The sequence below is a fragment of the Giraffa tippelskirchi genome, chromosome Y (genome assembly GCF_054371585.1).
Source record: "Giraffa tippelskirchi isolate mGirTip1 chromosome Y, T2T-mGirTip1v1.2.pri, whole genome shotgun sequence".
Classification (NCBI taxonomy): domain Eukaryota; kingdom Metazoa; phylum Chordata; class Mammalia; order Artiodactyla; family Giraffidae; genus Giraffa; species Giraffa tippelskirchi.
This window is the reverse complement of record NC_137290.1, coordinates 21,099,601-21,118,541: the sequence shown is the minus strand read 5'-3', so window position 1 is coordinate 21,118,541 and position 18,941 is coordinate 21,099,601. Positions and strand designations below refer to the sequence as shown.

The 18,941-nt window shown below is 45.0% G+C and overlaps 1 pseudogene; it reads right to left on the bottom strand.

The window, feature by feature from the left end:
* Nucleotides 1-1,398: 1,398 nt before the first annotated feature.
* On the bottom strand, nt 1,399-17,891 carry LOC145537726 (testis-specific Y-encoded protein 3-like; annotated as a pseudogene).
* Between the last annotated feature and the right edge of the window lie 1,050 nt (nt 17,892-18,941).

The window sequence follows — 18,941 nt, the reverse complement described above, 5'->3', positions numbered from 1 at the left end:
CCCAACTTGAAGGTTCACACATAAGACACTTCAGTTCCATTCAGCCCCTCAGTCATGTCCAGCGCTCTGCGACTCCATGAACTGCAGCACGCCAGTCCTCCCTGTCCATCACCAACTCCCGAAGTCCACCCAAACCCATGTTCTTTGAGTCGGTGATGCCATCCAACCATCTCATCCTCTGCCGTCCCCTTCTTCTCCTGCCTTCAATCCTTCCCAGCACCAGGGTCTTTGCAAATGAGTCAGCTCTTTGCATCCAGTGGCCAAAGTATTGGACTTTCAGCTTCAGCATCAGTCCTTCCAATGTACGCCCAGGACTGATCTCTTTAGCATGGGCTGGTCGGATCTCCTGCAGTCCAAGGGCCTCTTAAGCGTCTTTTCCAACACTACAGCTCAAAAGCTTAAATTCTTCTGTTCTCAGCCCTCTTGTTATCCCAATTCTCACATCCACACACGCCCACTGAAGAAACCATAGCCTTAACTAGACTGACCTCTGTTGACAAAGTGATTTCTCTGTTTTTTAATATGCTGTCAAGCTTGGTCATAACTTTCCTTTCAAGGTGCTGGGAAAGCTGGTCAACCACTTGTAAAAGAATGAAACTAGAACACTTCCTAACACCATACACAAAAATAAACTCAAAAAGGAGTAAGCATCTTTTAATTTCATGTCTGCAAACAGCATCTGCAGTGATTTTGGAGCCCAGAAAATTTAAGTCAGCCACTGTTTCCACTCTTTCCCCATCCATTTGCCAAGAAGTGATGCCAGCAGATGGCATGAACTTAGTTTTCTGAATGTTGAGCTTTAAGCCAACCTACAGAAAAATACATATGCATACGTGAATGAGAAAAAGACCCTATGGTTAACAATACCTCTGAGAAAGGGTGGAGAATGAAATATGCATTCAGTCAAGACTGTAGATTTTTGTGTGTCTAGGCATCCATTTCACTTCGTTCTAAGAAGACATGTATGCACTGTTTGTAAAATGAGAAAAGAAAAAAGGAAAGTAAAACAGCAAGCTGCAAATTAATTTTTAAAAATAATGCCAAATGGAACGTGTCAGACCTCTAGGATACAGTGGCCAGGCAACCAAGGGGAAGTAAACAAATAAAACAAGGACTATTTTTCTCCTGTCCATGTGGCAAAAAAAGAGCTGGTGCCATGGAGTGCAGAGTAGGGAGGCTCGGTACATTTCACAGCCTGTCTGTTCTGATATGTCGTCCTCTTGGAAGACTGAGGCTGCTGCTGCTAGCTTTGCTGCTGCTTCTGCTGGTGCTGCATCTTCTGCATGTGCCTCTTTTGGGAGGACGTTTGAAACTTACTTGATGAGTTCCACACAACCTGCCACATGGCCAGGGCAGTCTCCTTTGGTAAAACTGGCCTCTGCTTTTTCACTGGGTTTCTCATGCTGCTGCTGCTGGTGGTGGTGGTGGTGGTTGCTGGGCCGTGACTGTGCAGACGGTGCCGTTGGTGGGCGTGACCCCAGCCATGGAAGTTTGGGAGGATGAGAGGGTGAGGACCAGCATTTTGGGGGGAGACTGGCTGCCCACTGTTGTGGATGATGGAGCTTCACCTACGACGGAAGCCAACACATGAAAAAAACAAAACAGAAAGTAGACGGGACTCAGGCTGACCTGCAGGGTCTCCAGGTCAGTGAGTTCTAGGTGACCATCCCAGGCTGTCATGCCAAGGGCCTCCCCATGAATGGGCATATTCTTGCTTTATATGCTTAGGCCACTTCTTCAGCATGTGCAACTTCAAGTATCAGACTCCTTGGGTTACTCAAATGTGGGCTTGCTCACATTTGAGAAACTTGTCAAGGCCTCTGAGGGACTGAGGCCAACATGACCCACCCCTTGGCCTGGAGTTGCCCACCTGTTACTCGATGACCCACTGGCTGAACAGAATCGCTGCAAGTACCTTGTTTCACAGTTAGAGTTCAGTAAGCACTTTGAGAAAGACTTAGCGAAAGTCCCTCTGGTCATTAACAGGAATCCTTTGCTTGGACAGGAAACCTACAGAGCATGTACGCCAAGGAACCAGACAGCCTCCCAGTGGCCAAAGCACTGAATACCAATGAACCACCCAGAATGAAGAGTGTTCCCTTTCATCTCTTCTAATTCCTTCCCGAAGAGTCTCAGTGTGGTCCTGGCAGTCTTGACACCTACCACTCAAGGGAACTCCACACCAAGGACAGAACCATCCCCAGCACAATGGTATTTATGGAGACTTTAGAAGCCTTGCTTTCATTTTGACTGTAGTTCTCCATTTTGCATCTTTTATGCACAGCACAAAATACTGTTTTCCCTACTGTGTGCTAGTTAAGTTTAAGTTCAAAATTGAGTTCATTTTTTTTTAAACAGCTGCTGCTTCAGATAAAAAATATATACTAGGGCAATAAGTGAACAAGCAGGTTTTGGGAATGACAAAAATAATGACTACGAGTGGCTGAGTTTGAAAAATGCTGCCTTTTGGAGTGCATCTACTGGGAGAAAATGAGCTATGAGAGTGGAGGGCAGGATTTCAACAGACAGCAGGGAAAATTTGGAAGAGAACAGTTTTAGCCAAGACATGCCCAGGAATAGGCAGAATTTTGGAGGGTGAGGTCAGGCAGTGAGAAGGGCTGGCCCGGGGGTGACCACAGGAGTGTTCATCTGTAAGCGAAGGGGTCCGTTACGACTGCAGGGGCCCCAGGCACTGGACAGATGAACATCCATCCCCAGAGAGGATTCCCTCGGGTTCACACAAAAAAACATGGATGCAAGTCAGCATCCTTGGTCTCAGACGATGTGCCTGGACATAAAACTAGGTTTAATAAGGACTGAAAGTGAGTTCGCTCCATCGTGTCCAACTCTTTTGCAACCTCATGGACTGTAGCCCTCCAGGCTCCTCTGTCCATGGGATTTCCCAGGCAAGAATACTGGAGTGGGTTGTTATTTCTTTCCCCAGGGTATCTAACCAACCCAGGGAAAGAAACCTGGGCCTCCAGGATTGCATGCAGATTCTTTATTATCTGAGTCACCAAGCAAGCCCTTAATGACAACACCTTTTTTGGGGGGCTCAGCATGCTTCCACTGCATGACTCCATGCCTGTCATTTTTAGATTTCTGTCACCCAGAAAAGACGTGAGTTCTTGATTATTCTAGGGGAAATTTTCAGTTAACTGTTGTTCTGGGAAAACCAAGGAGTGTGAAAGGAGAAGAGTGCTGACAGGCTGACTTTTCCACCCGAGGGGGGAGGGGGTCATGGTGGTTACACAACTGACTGGCCCTCTTGCTCCTCCGGGGAAGAATTCAGCCCAAGTCCTGAGCCAGAACACAGGGTGGGACTGAGAGAAGATCTCTACCTAGAGTGAGGTTGCCCCCACCCGTTCCCAGGACAACCTTTCAGATATCGTTCACAGCCTCTGCCCCTTCCCCTTGCAGGGGCAGAAGTGGCTTTGAGCTTGCCCCCTTTAAAAGGCAGAGATCCCACAGGCAAGGCTTCTAACTTGCAAAAGCAACGTTAGTGCCTCTCTTTTCTGCCATGTGGTTAAGAAATATACTGTCCTTGTGGATAAGCTAGTCTGATACCATCTTGGGCAAAGGGCAACCACAAAAAGGCCCTTTCTCTCTCTCCTCTTGCAAAAGCAAACAACTGGCTTTGTAGAGTGGTAACTTCTCTGAAAGAGTCCCATTCGGGCTCTTTTTCAAATTAAAATTACAAACAAACAAACAACAACAACAAAGCAGGAGTATGCAATCTGAAAACTTTCCAGGCTTGACACACTTTGGGGGAGTTTTCATTTAGTCACTAAAACGCTTTAATTTCTAAAGGATATGGAAGGTTTACTGGGACGGTGGGGAGGAAGAGGAAAGGCCATGGAAAATTCCATTTGTCCTAAAAATTTTGGAGTATATACTCACCTGCAGTCTCAAAAAGAAGTGACTTTCTTAAAAGTCAACACTCCAAAGGCGACCCCACCCAACTAGCCTACTTATATCAGACTTAGGTTACTGTCTTGTGCATTAAAAAAGGACTTTTTCAGAGAAGGCTGGAAACGATTGATATGACACATGTAAGTGGAGTCAAGGTCCTGAAGCGAGCTCCATTAGCCTCTGCTCTGGCATCTCTAGCTAGAAAAGCCATCTTTCGATCTGAGGATTCAGTTTCTCTGTATAAGCTGCACTTCTAACTGAAGATCACTTGGAGGTCACCAAGCCCTCTTCAAAGCACCAGTCACTTAATAAACACATAAGTGAAATCACACCTTTGAAAAGATGCTCAACTGCAGAGTCTGACATGAAGCCAATTCTTCAAGACCGAAATCATCCTCAGGTGGCTCTGGATTTCAACTTCTGTGAAGTTCCTCTAACTGACCTATTGTTTCAGAATCATCCTCTACATAAAATTCCCACCACGTTCAGAGGATCCTAGAGAAACTTCCTTCTGACACCAGTGAGAGGAACAGCTCAGCTTCATTTTGTCACCTGGAGTGCCTAGTATTTGGCGGGGGGGGGGGCATGAGCTCTTTTAAAGCACTCATATGTTTTTTCCCTTTTCATTTCAACTGCAGGAAGCTCAGGGCCAAAAGGGAAGAGTGACTTTGCTAATTCTGAAGGCTGACATAGTTATTTCTGTATGTAAAATATCCCTACATCTCTCACTATTTCATGTTGATTTTTCTCGGTGTTTGATTTCCATTTTATCAGTATATCTGAAATCCTTTCTGGAAGCAGTGAAAAAATCCACAACTAAACAAACAGTCGACTTCAGAAAGAAAGGAATAGTTTAAATCTATCACTCATAGGAACACTGCCATCTGGGACCCAACAATTCCACAAACTTCATGGAAAAAATGCTACTCCTGTTGCTTTCTGCAGCATCAGAAGTGGTCCCTCAAACCGCAATCCACACAGAATTGGATGTTTCAGATGCCACTCATAATTTTAAGGGATGAGGTGGTGATCCATCCTTCCTGACCGACTCAACTGCTCTCTATCATCCTACCCTGCATCACTGAGAGATATTCCATCCTCTTTCAATGAATTCCAGGAACTGAGGTTCAGCAACAGTTCACAATGATACAAACACAGAGGATAAAAGCTCAAAACCTATCCCCCCTCCTGCTTTAAGCAGTGAGACTAAGAAAACCCCAGGGCACACACAACTGAGAAGATGGGTCCTATCAGAAGCTGCCCGTTGTCTGTTTTGTCACTAAGTCATGTCCAGCTCTTTTGTGATCCCATGGACTATATAGACCACCAGACTCCTCTGTCCATGTAATTCTCCAGGGAAGACTACTGGAGTAGGTTGTCACTGCCTTCTGGGGATTTTCCCAATCCAAGGATCAAATTTGCATCTCCTGCATTGGCAAGCAGATTCTTTACCACTGAGCTACATAATTAAAACTGGCTATCCGTGTATGTAACTCACAAAGTACAAGAGGTTTTATGGCTACAATCTCCAACTTGTTCTTAGGCCATGTTTCTCCTGGGCTCTCAATTAAATCTTATCTTTCTTGGGCATACCAACAGCCACTTGCCAAGCCAGCAGAGAAATACACTGACTGCTTCACCAACGGGCCAAATATCTTTTAAATCATTCCTATGTTCCACTGGTATGGATCTAACAGAAGCAGAAGATATTAAGAAGAGGTGGCAAGAATACACAGAAGAACTGTACAAAAAAGATCTTCACGACCCAGATAATCATGATGGTGTGATCACTCACCTAGAGCCAGACATCCTGGAATGTGAAATCAAGTGGGCCTTAGAAAGCATCACTATGAACAAAGCTATTGGAGGTGATGGAATTTCAGTTGAGCTATTTCAAATCCTCAAAGGTGATGCTGTGAAAGCGCTGCACTCGATATGCCAGAAAATTTGGAAAACTCAGCAGTGGCCACAGGACTGGAGGAGGTCAGTTTTCGTTTCAATCCCAAAGAAAGGCAATGGCAAATAATGCTCAAACTACCGCACAATTGCACTCATCTCACAGGCTAGTAATATAATGCTCAAAATTCTCCAAGCCAGGCTTCAGCAATACGTGAACTGTGAACTTCCAGACGTTCAAGCTGGTTTTAGAAAAGGCAGAGGAACCAGAGATCAAATTGCCAATATCTGCTGGATCATCGAAAAAGCAAGAGAGTTCCAGAAAAACATCTATTTCTGCTTTATTGACTATGCCAAAGCCTCTGACTGTGTGGATCTCAATAAAATGTGCAAAATTCTGAAAGAGATGGGAATACCAGACCATCTGACCTGTCTCTTGAGAAACCTGTATGCAGGTCAGGAAGCAACAGTTAGAACTGGACATGGAACAACAGACTGGTTCCAAATAGGAAAAGGACATGGAACAACAGACTGGTTCCAAATAGGAAAAGGAGTACGTCAAGGCTGTATATTGTCCCCCTGCTTATTTAACTTCTCTGCAGAGTACATCATGAGAAACGCTGGGCTGGAAGAAACACAAGCTGGAATCAAGATTGCTGGGAGAAATATCAATAAACTCAGATATGTGGATGACACCACCCTTATGGCAGAAAGGAAAGAAGAACTAAAGAGCCTCTTGATGAATTTGAAAGAGGACAGTGAAAAAGTTTGCTTAAGGCTCAACGTTCAGAAAACTAAGATCATGGCATCTGGTCCCATCACTTCATGGGAAATTAATGGGGAAACAGTGGAAAGAGTGTCAGATTTTATTTTTTGGGCTCCAAAATCACTGCTGCTGGTTATTGCAGCCATGAAATTAAAAGACGCTTACTCCTTGGAAGGAAGGTTATGGCCAACCTAGATAGCATATTTAAAAGCAGATATATTGTCATATGTGAAACAGAGCACCATTCCATGTTCGATGCATGTGACAAGGGCTCGGGGCCGGGGCAGTGGGATGATCCAGAGGGATGGGAGGGGGAGGGAGGTGGGTGGGGGGTTCGGGAAGGGGAACACATGTAAACCCATGGCTGATTCTTGTCAATGTATGGCAAAAACTATTACAATATTGTAAAGTAATTAGCCCCCAACTAAAATAAATAAATTTATAAAAAAAAAATAAATAAATAAAAGCAGATACATTACTTTGCCAACAAAAGTCCGTCTAGTCAAGGCTATGGTTTTTCCAGTGGTCGTGTATGGATGTGAGTGTTGGACGGTGAAGAAAGCTGAGCGCCGAAGAATTGATGCTTTTGAACTATGGTGTTGGAAAAGACTCTTGAGAGTCCCTCGGACTACAGGAGATCCAATCAATCCATCCTAAAAGAGATCAATCCTGGGTGTTCATTGGAAGGTCTGATGTTGTAGCTGAAACTCCAATACTTTGGCCACCTCATGCGAAGTGTTGACTCATTGGAAAAGACCCTAATGCTGGGTGGATTGGGGGCGGGAGGAGAAGGGGACGACAGAGGGTGAGATGGGTGGATGGCATAACCGATTCGATGGACAAGGGTTTGGGTAGACTCCGGGAGTTAGTGATGGACAGAGAGGCCTGGCGTGCTGCAATTCATGGGGTCACAAACAGTCAGACACGAATGAGCAACTGAACTGAACTGGACTGATGTTCCACTGTAGGGTCTACCAACATGTCTGGGGTGTCTCAAGTTTGAAAGAAGCCACTGCTGGTTCAGTCCCTAACAGCAGTAAAGGGAGAACTGCTAAGTCTCAGGCAGCAGTTCACAACTAGGTGAGATTTAGCTTTGTCAAGACACTTTTGAAGTCCTCCACTGGGTAGATGCTACTGACATCCAGTTGGTAAAGACCAGGGATACTGCTAAACATCCTTCAATAAACAAGACAAAGAACTGTCCAGCATAAAATGTCAATAGCGCCAAGGTTGAGAGGCCTTGGGCCCATGTCAGCTAAATGCAAATATGGCAGAAAACAGGCTCTGGTGTGCATCATACAATGCCCCTTGGATTTCTACAGACCTGAAGAAGAACTCAGTAGTCTGGTGCCGCTCACCCGGAAAACCTTATACTCTAGTAAGAAAATGTATTTTGAGATGCCTGGGCAGTGTGAGGGGAGGTAAGGGATAATAAACTCACCAAGGTCTTTGAACTGAACGCTTTTCTCAATTTCAGCCCTGTCCAACGTCTTAGCAGTGATAACCACTTGAGGCATGTAAGTGAATATATTGGAAAGGAAACTGCTTAGGTTCAAAATGACCTGACTGCTGGAAGCACCTATTACTTTCTAAGAGACTTCTTCTCCTGTGCTCAAAATCAACCACATTGGGTATCAAGAAGGTTAAAGGTAGGCAGGCCCAGCTCAAGTCCTTGTCCTGCTCAGTAACTAGCTAGGTGACTTGGAGATACCCCAAGCTTTGTTGTACACACTTCATGGTGTCTGAGGGTGACATGACATATGATAGTATAAATGGCAATGTGGCATTCTAAAACCAAATCAAGAAAGCAGAAACTGATACAGTCACTTACCCTCCTGCTTGGGAGATATTTCTTTGGGTTCCTTCCTAGGTTTTCAACTCTCCAGTGCAGAAAGGTCTTCTCTTAAATCTGTGACAAATCCGCTCTCTGAATCAGAATCCAGGCCCAAATGCACTCTTGGGGAGTCAGTCTCACCTTTTCCCTTCAGCTTATCCTTTGTGGGATGAGGAAAGAATTTTGCTTTGTCTGAAAAGTCCTTCTCAAGCTGGGGGCTCATCTTCTCCTTGACTGATCTTGGCTTTCTCACTGGCTGGTGACATGCTTTCAGCTCCTCTTCTATCTCTACTGAGTTTGCCAATTTGGATTTTCTTCTTTTCTTTTTTTTTTTTTTGAAAGCAGATGGCTCTTTTCCCATCTGAGACAACTCTGTGTCTTCAGCAACTTCTGGCTCATTCTTGGACCTCTGCTCCTCATCACTGATAGGGTCACTTTCGCTACTATCTGACTTTTCTGTATTCCTGGAATCGCTGGGCTTGACAGTCATATAAACACCTTCTGAGATTTCATTTATGCCTACATTAAAAAAAAGAAAGTAAGAAAACAGGATGTAGCATGCTCACAGAAAAAGGAGCAGGACCAGAAAACCACAAATATTTAACATGCTCAATGCTGAAATTAAAAAAAAAAAAATCGCAATGCCTCACACTGGCCTGGTGGCGTTAGCAGTAGACTTAAGTTGCAGGTGAATACAAGTGACAAATGGAACTTGCCTGGAAAGTGTTTCAGTTACTGACATTCAAAAATGACATCGGACCAAACCACGTGCATTTCTAATTTATACAGAGCTCAATCTTGGCAGCATAGGTAAGTACTGGGAAACATAGAATGGGAGGGATGGAAGGGAACACTACACAGGATTTGTTAAAACTGATCAATTTTCAGTTCAGTTGAGTTCAGTTGCTCAGTCTCGTCTGACTCTTTGCGACCACATTAACAGCAGCACTCAAGGCCTCCCTGTCCACCACCATCTCCTGGAGTGCACCTAAACTCATGTCCATTGAGTCGGTGATGCCATCAAACCATCTCATTCTCTGTTGTCCCCTTCTCCTCCTGCCCTCAATCTTTCCCAGCATTAGGGTCTTTTCTAATGAGTCAGCTCTTCGCATCAGGTGGCCAAATATTGCAGTTTCAGCTACAACATCAGTCCTTCCAACGGACACTCAGGACTGATCTCCTTTAGCATGGACTGTTTGGATCTCCTTGCAGCCCAAGGGACTCTCAAGAGTCTTCTCCAACACCACAGTTCAAAAGCATCAATTCTTCAGCTCTCAGCTTTCTTTATAGTTCAACTCTAGCATTCACACATGACAACTGCAAAAGCCATAACCTTGACTAGACAGACCCTTGTTGACAAAGTAATGTCTCTGTTTTTAATATGCTGTCTAGCTTCATCATAACTTTCCTTCCAAGGAGTAAGTGTCTTTTAATGACATGGCTGCAATCAGCATCTGCAGTGATTTTGGAGCCCAGAAATATAAAGTCAGCCACTGTTTCCTCATTTATTTGCCATGAAGTGACGTGACCGGATGTCATGATCTTAGTTTTCTGAATGTTGAACTTTAAGCCAACATTTTCACTCTCCTCTTTCACTTTCATCAAGAGGCTTTTTAGTTCTTCTTCACTTTCTGGCATAAAGGTGGGGTCATCTGCCTATCTGAGGTTATTGATATTTCTCCCGGCAATCTTGATTCCAGCTTGTGTTTCTTCCAGCCCAGCGTTTCTCATGATGTACTCTGCAGAGAAGTTAAATAAGCAGGGGGACAATATACAGCCTTGACGTACTCCTTTTCCTATTTGGAACCAGTCTGTTGTTCCATGTCCAGTTCTAACTGTTGCTTCCTGACCTGCATACAGGTTTCTCAAGAGACAGGTCAGATGGTCTGGTATTCCCATCTCTTTCAGAATGTTGCACAGTTTATTGTGATCCACACAGTCAAAGGCTTTGGCATAGTCAATAAAGCAGAAATAGATGTTTTTCTGGAACTCTCTTGCTTTTTCGATGATCCAGCGGATATTGGCTTTGCTTCATGAGCTACAAAATACTGTATATTTAACAATTGAAACACTTGGCATCGATTTTCCTAAAGAAATGTAGAAATTTCTATTTCATATATGAAGTGGTTTTCGTGCTTGAGGTGTGAAACTCTCTGTATTTCACCCAAGAAAACTTGCATGAAGCTCTTCAGTATGAAATATGGAATTCTGTATATTTTGCATTGGAAAATCTGGGGACATATTTTCTCATGTGAGATACAAAATGTCAGTTATTCACATGTGAATATTTGTGTCAGATTTTGACATATAAAATATGCAATTTTCCGTGATTCAGAAATTGATATCTGGGCCAGGCAGTCAAATATAGAATCAACTATATTTCATATATGAAAATCTGGCCACAGATTTCCCTATTGAAGTTTGGAATTCTCTGGATTTCACTTCGGAAAATCTGTGTGAAGCCTGCCTTGCATGATATATGGAATAATCTATATTTCACACATGAGAATCTGGGTGCCAATATTTCTACATGAATTGTGTAAATAACTGGAGTGACATTTGTATTTCTAGGTTTTGATTTTCCCATATGAAAAATGCACCTCTGTATATGTCACATATGAGACTCTGGAAGCCATTTTTTTTTCAGCGTAATATATGAAATTCTCTGTATTTTATTTATGAATATCTGCATGTCTGTATTACTACAAGAAGTTTTGAAATTCTGTGTATTTCACATCAGAAAATCTGGGCATCCATTTTCCTATATTAAATATGAATTTCACAAATTTTCCAACATCTACATCACAGCACAGTTTTCATTACATAAAATAGGGACTTATTTATATTTCACATCTGAAAATCAGGGTGCAGATTCTCCTGCATGACTGATGGCATTATCTCTGTTTCTCATGTGAAAATCTGGGCACCAATTTCTTTTTTGTTGTTTGTTTGGTTGGTTTTTGCTCACAATAAACATTTTAACAGAAATAGATGCATTGTTTCATTAAAAAAATGTGAAAGATTATGTCTAAGTAGATGTAAAGACTGGAAGGAAATCTACTCCATCTTTTCAGTAGTCAAAAAACAAACAAACAAAGAAACAAACAAAAAAAACCTGATGCCTAGTCCAAACTGAAGGGGCAGAATGGCATGAAGTTCAGTTCCCAAGACTTGTTAGTTCTAGGGCATTCTTTTTTTTTTTTTCTTTTTGACGAAAATGTAAGTAGTTTATTTTCAGGTAACTTTTATTTTTTTAATATAAATTTATTTATTTTAATTGGGCGCTAATTACTTTACAATATCTAAGTGGTTTCTGAATACATTGACATGAATCCGCCACGGGTGCACATGTGTTCCCCATCCTGAGGCCCCTTCACTCCTCCCTCCCCATCCCATCCTTCTGGTTCCTCCCAGTGCACCAGCCCCGAGCACCTTGTCTCATGCATCAAATCTGGCCTGGCATATGATATGATATGGCATATGATCTGGGTTGACATATGATAATATACATGTTTCAAGGTCATTCTCCCAAATCATTCCACCCTTGCAATCTCCCACAGAGTCCAAAAATCTGTTCTATACATCTGTGTCTGTTTTGCTGTCTTGCATATAGGGTTATCGCTAGCATCTTTCTAAATTCCATATATATGTGTTAGTATACTGTATTGGTGTTTTGCTTTCTGATTTACTTCACTCTGTATAATAGGCTCCGGTTTAATCCACCTCGTTAGAAGGGATTCAAATGCATTCATTTTAATGGCTGAGTAATATTCCATTGTGTATATGTATCACAGATTTCTTATCCATTCGTCTGCTGATGGCCATTTGGGTTGCTTCTGTGTCCTGGCTATTATAAACAGGGCTTCGATGAATATTGGGGTACACATGTCTCTTTCCGGAGAAGGCAATGGCACCCTACCCCAGTACTCTTGCCTGGAAAATCCCCTGGACGGAGGAGCGTGGTAGGCTACAGTCCATGGTGTCGCTAAGAGTCGGACACGACTGAGCGACTTCACTTTCACTTTTCCCTTTCATGCATTGGAGAAGGAAATGGCAGCCCACTCCAGTATTCTTGCCTGGAGAATCCCAGGGACGGCGGAGCCTGGTGGGCTGCCGTCTATGGGGTCGCACAGAGTCGAACACGACTGAAGCGACTTAGCAGCAGCAGCAGCAGCATGTCTCTTTCAGTTCTGGCTTCCTCGGTGTATATGCCCATCAGTGAGTTCACTGTGTTATATGGCAGAACCTCCACACTGTTCTCCATAGTGGCTGTACTAGTTTGCATTCCCACTGAGAGTGTAAGAGGGTTCCTTTTTCTCCGTAGCCTCTCCAGCATTTATTGTTTGTAGATTATTGGATGGCAGGCATTCTGACCAGTGTGAGATGCTACCTCGTTGAGGTTTTGATTTGCATTTCTCTGATAATGAGTGATGTTGAGCATCTTTTCATGTGTTTGTTAGCCATCTGTATGTCTTCTTTGGAGAAATGTCTGTTTAGTTCCTTGGCCCAATTTTTGATTGGTTCGCTTATTTTTCTGGACTTGAGCTGCAGGTGTTGCTTGCATACTTTTGATATTAATTCTTTGTCAGTTGGTTCGTTTGCTATTAGTTTCTCCCATTCTGAAGGCAGGCTTTTCCCCTTGCTTCTAGTCTCCTTTGTTGTGCAAAAGCTTTTAAGTTTCATTAGGTCCCATTTGTTTATTTTTGCTTTTATTTCCATTATTCTTGGAGGTGGGTCATAGAGGATCCTGCTGTGAATTGTGTCGGATAGTGTTTTGCCTATGTTTTCCTCTAGGACTCTTATAGTTTTACAGTTTGTGGTCTTACATTCAGATCTTCAATCCATTTTGAGTTTATTTTTGTGTACGGTGTTAGAAAGTGTTCTAGTTTCCTCTTCCTTCTCCTTCCTCCCCAACCCCACCCCACAGGAAGAACTTGTCCCCTGACACAACCCCAACATATGACTTAACCCCCTCTATAACTCTCCATGGTCTGGTAATTCCCACGCATTAAAGTGAGAATCCTACATGGAGTTGAAGTATCTGTCCTGAGGACCTGGCCGAACAATACACAGACACCTATGGTTGATGCTTTCTATTTATCCTTCAGAATTATTTCATGTTTACTGGTTTCTCCCTCTCTATCTGTTTCACCAGCAGACCACTCTTCATTACTTTCATGTCAGAGAGGACTAGTTGGCCATTGATCTTCATGTGAAGCACCTTCTTAGGTTTTCTATTTTAGGTAGAGGGGGACACTCCAACATAAGTTTCTCAAAATCGGGGGTTTCCTTTCAAAACGGACAGAGAAACAGATACATATATGTCAACCTAGCCTCCCAGAACAACACTAAAGACAGCTTTAACCTTTCAAGTCAGTTTCCAGGAGAGAGAGTCTGTGAACTTTTACATTTCCTCTCTCAGTTCGGTTCAGTTCAGTTCAGTCGGACAGTCGTGTCTGACTCTTTGTGACCCCATGAATTGCAGCACTCCAGGCCTCTCTGTCCATCACCAACTCCAGGAGTCTACCCAAACCTATGTCCATCGAGTCAGTGATGCCATCCAACCATCTCATCCTCGGTAGTCCCCTTGTCCTCCTCCCGCCAATCCTACTCAGCATTAGGGTCTTTTCCAATGAGTCAACACTTTGCATGAAGTGACCAAAGTATTGGAGTTTCAGCTTCAACATCAATCCTTCCAATGAACACCCAGGATTGATTTCCTTTAGGATGGACTGATGGCATCTCCTTGCAGTCCAATGGACTCTCAAGAGTCTTCTCCAACACCACAGTTCAAAAGCATCAATTCTTCGGCGCTCAGCTTTCTTCACCGTCCACCTCTCACATCCATACATGACCATTGAAAAAACCATAGCCTTGACTAGACGGACTTTTGTTGGCAAAGTAATGCCTCTGCTTTTAAATATGCTATCTAAGTTGGCCATAACCTTCCTTCCAAGGAGTAAGTGTCTTTTAATTTCACGGCTGCAATCATCGTCAGCAGTGATTTTGGACCCCCCAAAAATAAAGTCAGACACCGTTTCCAATGTTTCCCCATCTATTTCCCATGAAGTGATGGGACCAGATGCCATGATCTTAGTTTTCTGAACGTTGAGCTTGAAGCCAACTTTTTCACTCTCCTCTTTCACTTTCATCAAGAGGCTCTTTAGTTCTTCTTCACTTTCTGCCATAAGGGTGGTGTCATCTGCATATCTGAGGTTATTGATATTTCTCCTGGCAAACTTGATTCTAGCTTGTGTTTCTTCCAGCCTAGCGTTTCTCATGATGTACTTTGCATAGAGAGTTAAACAGGCAGCGTGACAACGTAGAGCCTTGATGTACTCCTTTTCCTATTTGGAACCAGTCTGTTTTTCCATGTCCAGTTCGAACTGTTGCTTCCTGATCTGCATACAGGTTTTTAAACCACGCACCCCAATCTTCACTGTACAACTATTTACAAGAGCTAGGATATGCAAGCAACCTATATGGCCATCGGCAGATGAAGGGTTAAGGGAGTTGGGGTACATATACACAATGGTATGTTTCTCAGCTCTAAAAAGGAATGCCTTGAACTCAGTCCTAATGAGTTGGAATGAATATGGAGCCTATTAAGAGTGTGAAGAAAGTCAGAAAGAGAAAAAGCAAATACTGCATGTTAGTACAAATATATGGAGTTTAGGACCACGTAGGTGGTACCGGACATCGAACATGCAGAACAGCAAATAAGACACAGACATATAAAGAACAGAATTTGGACTCCGTGGTGGAATGTGAGTCTGGGTTAATTTGAGAAAATAGCCCTCAAACATTTACATTACCTTATGCATAATAGACGACCAGCGCAAATTTGATACGTGAAGCAAGGCAACCAAAGTCATGTTGTGGGACAACCCAGAAAGACAGGTAGGGGAGGGCGGTGGGGGTTGGGTTCAGCATTTGGGGGGACACGTGTATATCTATGGGTGATTCGTGTTGGCCAATGTAGGAAAAAAAACATCATGGTTTTGTAAAGTAATCATCCTCCAGGTAAAATAAATAAGTTAAAAGACTATTCTCCATAATCCTACACAGTGGTCAGTATTCTCAGAATGAGAGTGGCATGTGGAAAAAATGTAAAAGAAAACAAAAATAGAAACAAGTGTGATGATCAAAATGGAATCAAATGATGGTCAGTGGGGAACAGCCTAGCAGAAAGGAGACTCGCAGACCGTTGTAGAAAGGGGATTTCAATAGTAGGTGGGCCCCAATTTAAGAGGAGCCTGAGGGTTGCCTTGTTGGCCATGGAATGCCAGTTCAGAGATGTGCAGCTGAGCCAGATATAAATTGGAGTGACATTGCCCTGACCAGGACACTTCATCTACCTCAAGCTTCTCTACTTAGAACCTGTTTTTCACTACAGTTCTCTACTTCTGCTGTCTCTTGCTGATTCCCTCATTCCATGGTGTTACTCTGCATTCCACAGAGTCTCACTTTCTCCACAAGTGAAATAAGTGACCCAAGTTTCTGGAAAACACTTATGCCAGTGCCCAATCCCTGGGCTCCTCGCCTCTCGTCCTCCCAGTACCTCTCGTGTCAGAGCCTTCCTCCTCATATAGTACCACACGGGATTGGGCCAGAGATCCTTTATGATGAACTGTCAGGGCAATGAGCTAGGTCAGCACGGGGCTGGCCAGACCCTGAGCCCTCCTGTACACCGCCAAGAATTCCAACATACATCACCAGTTCTGGCCCAGTGGCCGCGTGGGACCCTACCTCAGCAATCCGGTCAGATCCTGTGAAATTGTGGTCAAAGGACCAGTTGAAGAAGTTAACGCTGCTGTCATGGTGCCTGCGGCTGTATGCCTTGCGTTCAAATCCCTGGTTCCAGTGAATTAGGGTGGAATGAGATGCTCAATATCCTGCAGGAAAAGGAGTATGGGAGAAAGACCTAAATCACTTTCCAATTCAACCTACACTTTTCTGCCCCCACCCACCAAATCCAAGGAGCTGCCTCTTACCAGTGACATTAATGAGATAATCCTTAACAATCACTTCATTCTGGAAATACCTATTCTTCCAGAAGGACAATGTGATCTTGCAGTGATGAGAGGGATGCCTGAGTTCCTCCACCTGCCAGGACAAAGTGTGGGGAGTAGGGTAGGGGTGGATGGGTGTGAAACCCCTTTACAGAAGAGCTGTCCTTTCCTGTTTTCAGGGGTAAATCATGTCCTCTCCCCTCCCCAGTCACCTTCCCCCCACAATTATCGGTGTCCCCTGCCTGACCTTTAAGTTGGTCATGAAGTGAAGTATGTCTTCATCTTGGTCAGCCATCATAGCTGACATTTGAGGGTGGTTCATAAACTGCTTTAGGTCAAGGAGCCTCTAGATGCTAGAGGGAAAAAGTGCTGGAAGGACAAATCTAGCCTAAAGTGTAGAATGGCGCTGTCTGACTTCATCTTGCGACGAGTTAACTCGTCACATTTCTGTTAACGCAGACTGTATGAAGGCATGACAAGCCCCAAGGCTGTGCCTATAAATGCACTACCAGAGCAGGTTCTGTTCCTAACAGGAAAGGCCCTAAGCTCCATCTCAGCCTCCTAAAACTTAGCTTACTTCTGGAAAACAGGCACTCCTACGTACAAGCAGCATGAGCATTTACACATCCCAACCTCACCGCCAAATTCACGCAGCTTTTCAGAGAAGACCTGGATCCCAGACAAGCCTTTTCTCTGAAGAGTCCCTGGTGCTAATGACAATTCTGATTGGGACCTCTGCAAATAAAGCCCAAGTAGCAATTTGTGCTACCCAGAACAGCAAGGACATCACACCTTATATCGGGAACAGATACACAGAACGGTAACCAATACTCAGCATCCAAAAAATACATTTTGTACCAGAACTGCCAGATCTCTAAACTGCTTCTGCAATTACCCAGATTGAAAAAAAAAAAAAATTCACAAGCACCACACCAAGGGATACAACTTCGACCCAGAATCCATGGATTCCCTCGATGATGGCACTTCTGTGTTCTAGACGCAGCTTCCGCCTCTGGCAGTTCTTGTGTTTCAGGCGAGCGCGGGCCCTTTGGGCTTTCTTATTCACGAAATCCAGCTCCAGCTGCAGGGCCGTCAGGGCCTCCAGTGCGGGCTGATCCCTGGGGGCTCTGGGGCTTGGATGTTCCTGGCCCTGCTCCTGCGAGGACACCTGCTCCTGCTCCTCGTAGGCCACCACCTCCACCTCCTCCATGATGTCTAACACCAGCAGCTAGAACTCCTGCCCGAATCCCGCCAACTCTCCCTCCTCCAGGGCTGCACCTTTCTCTACCGCCTCCACCCAGAAGAGGGCGGCCTCTTCGCCTGGGGCACTACCTGCGGCCTGCATTGCCTCTGCCGCCCCCACCGCGCTGGTAGGCTCCAGGGTCCCTCCCTCGAGAAGACTCGGGCTCACAACTAAGACCCAGGATCCCGGGGTGCTGCCGCCTTCCTCTGGCCCCGTCTCAGTCTCCATGGTGTTCTGGCCGTAGCCCAGAGCCACAAAGAAGCTGGACGTGAGAGCACAGCTGGCGGCCGGCAAAGCCCGCCAACCAGCCGCAGTCTACGTGGCTACCAACTGGTTACTTGCCCACAGCCAATGAGCAGCGAAAGGGAGACAGGCATGCGCAGAACTGTGTGCCACCATGCACGGGTAATATGGTGGCGGGAAGGAGCTGAACTCTATACCCTGACCTCCAGACCTCATCACAGAACCAATCAAATGGAGTCAAAAGGCGTTCATTCACGGGACACACCCCTTGGAATTCTGGGCATGCAGGGGCCCAACTTGGCTCAGTGCACAGTGCGCCGGTCCACACAAGCCGTTTGCCTGACCAACAGTATAGATGTGCCAGACCAGCGACTGGGCAAGCCAGGCCAGCTGGAGTCGAAGGCAAGGAATCTGAAGGTGACACTGCAGCCACCGTCAAGCTTGAAATTGCCACTGGGGAAGCGGGCGACTCTGTGTGCTCAGGGGTTCACACAGGTGACACAAGGTTCGTGGGTACGTCAGGGACACAGGTGCTCACCTTGGATCTAAACGGCAAGCCACGGGCAGAGCGTGGGTGGGTTTGGTGGGGGGTGGGGATCGGCGGGGGAGGCACTGTTACCCCTGACCTCACCAAAGTTCACCGCCTGCAGAGTCCGTCCCTAACCGTGTGCCTTAGGCTTGAGCAGTGTCAGGAATGCAGCCATATTCTGAGGATGAAGCAGCACACTTTCCTTGGCTCGCTCTTTGGGCCCCACAATGCAGCCCCAAGCCAAACCACCCTGGAGCCCCTGGCCTGCTGTCTGTCAGCTCTTGGCCTTTCCCCTGGCCCACGGCTTAAAGCAGGCACCCCAGCGGCTAAGAGTGTGCTCCTGCGGATGCAATTCCCAGAGAAGCAGAGCTCCTCCTGCAAGTGTTTCAAGTGGAGTAAAGTGCTCCTCCTGACCATTGCTTACTCTCTTCCTCTCGGCCACATAGCTAACGTGGACACACTCACGTTAAGTGCCTGGATAGATGCAATGCTCACACTCTGCCTCC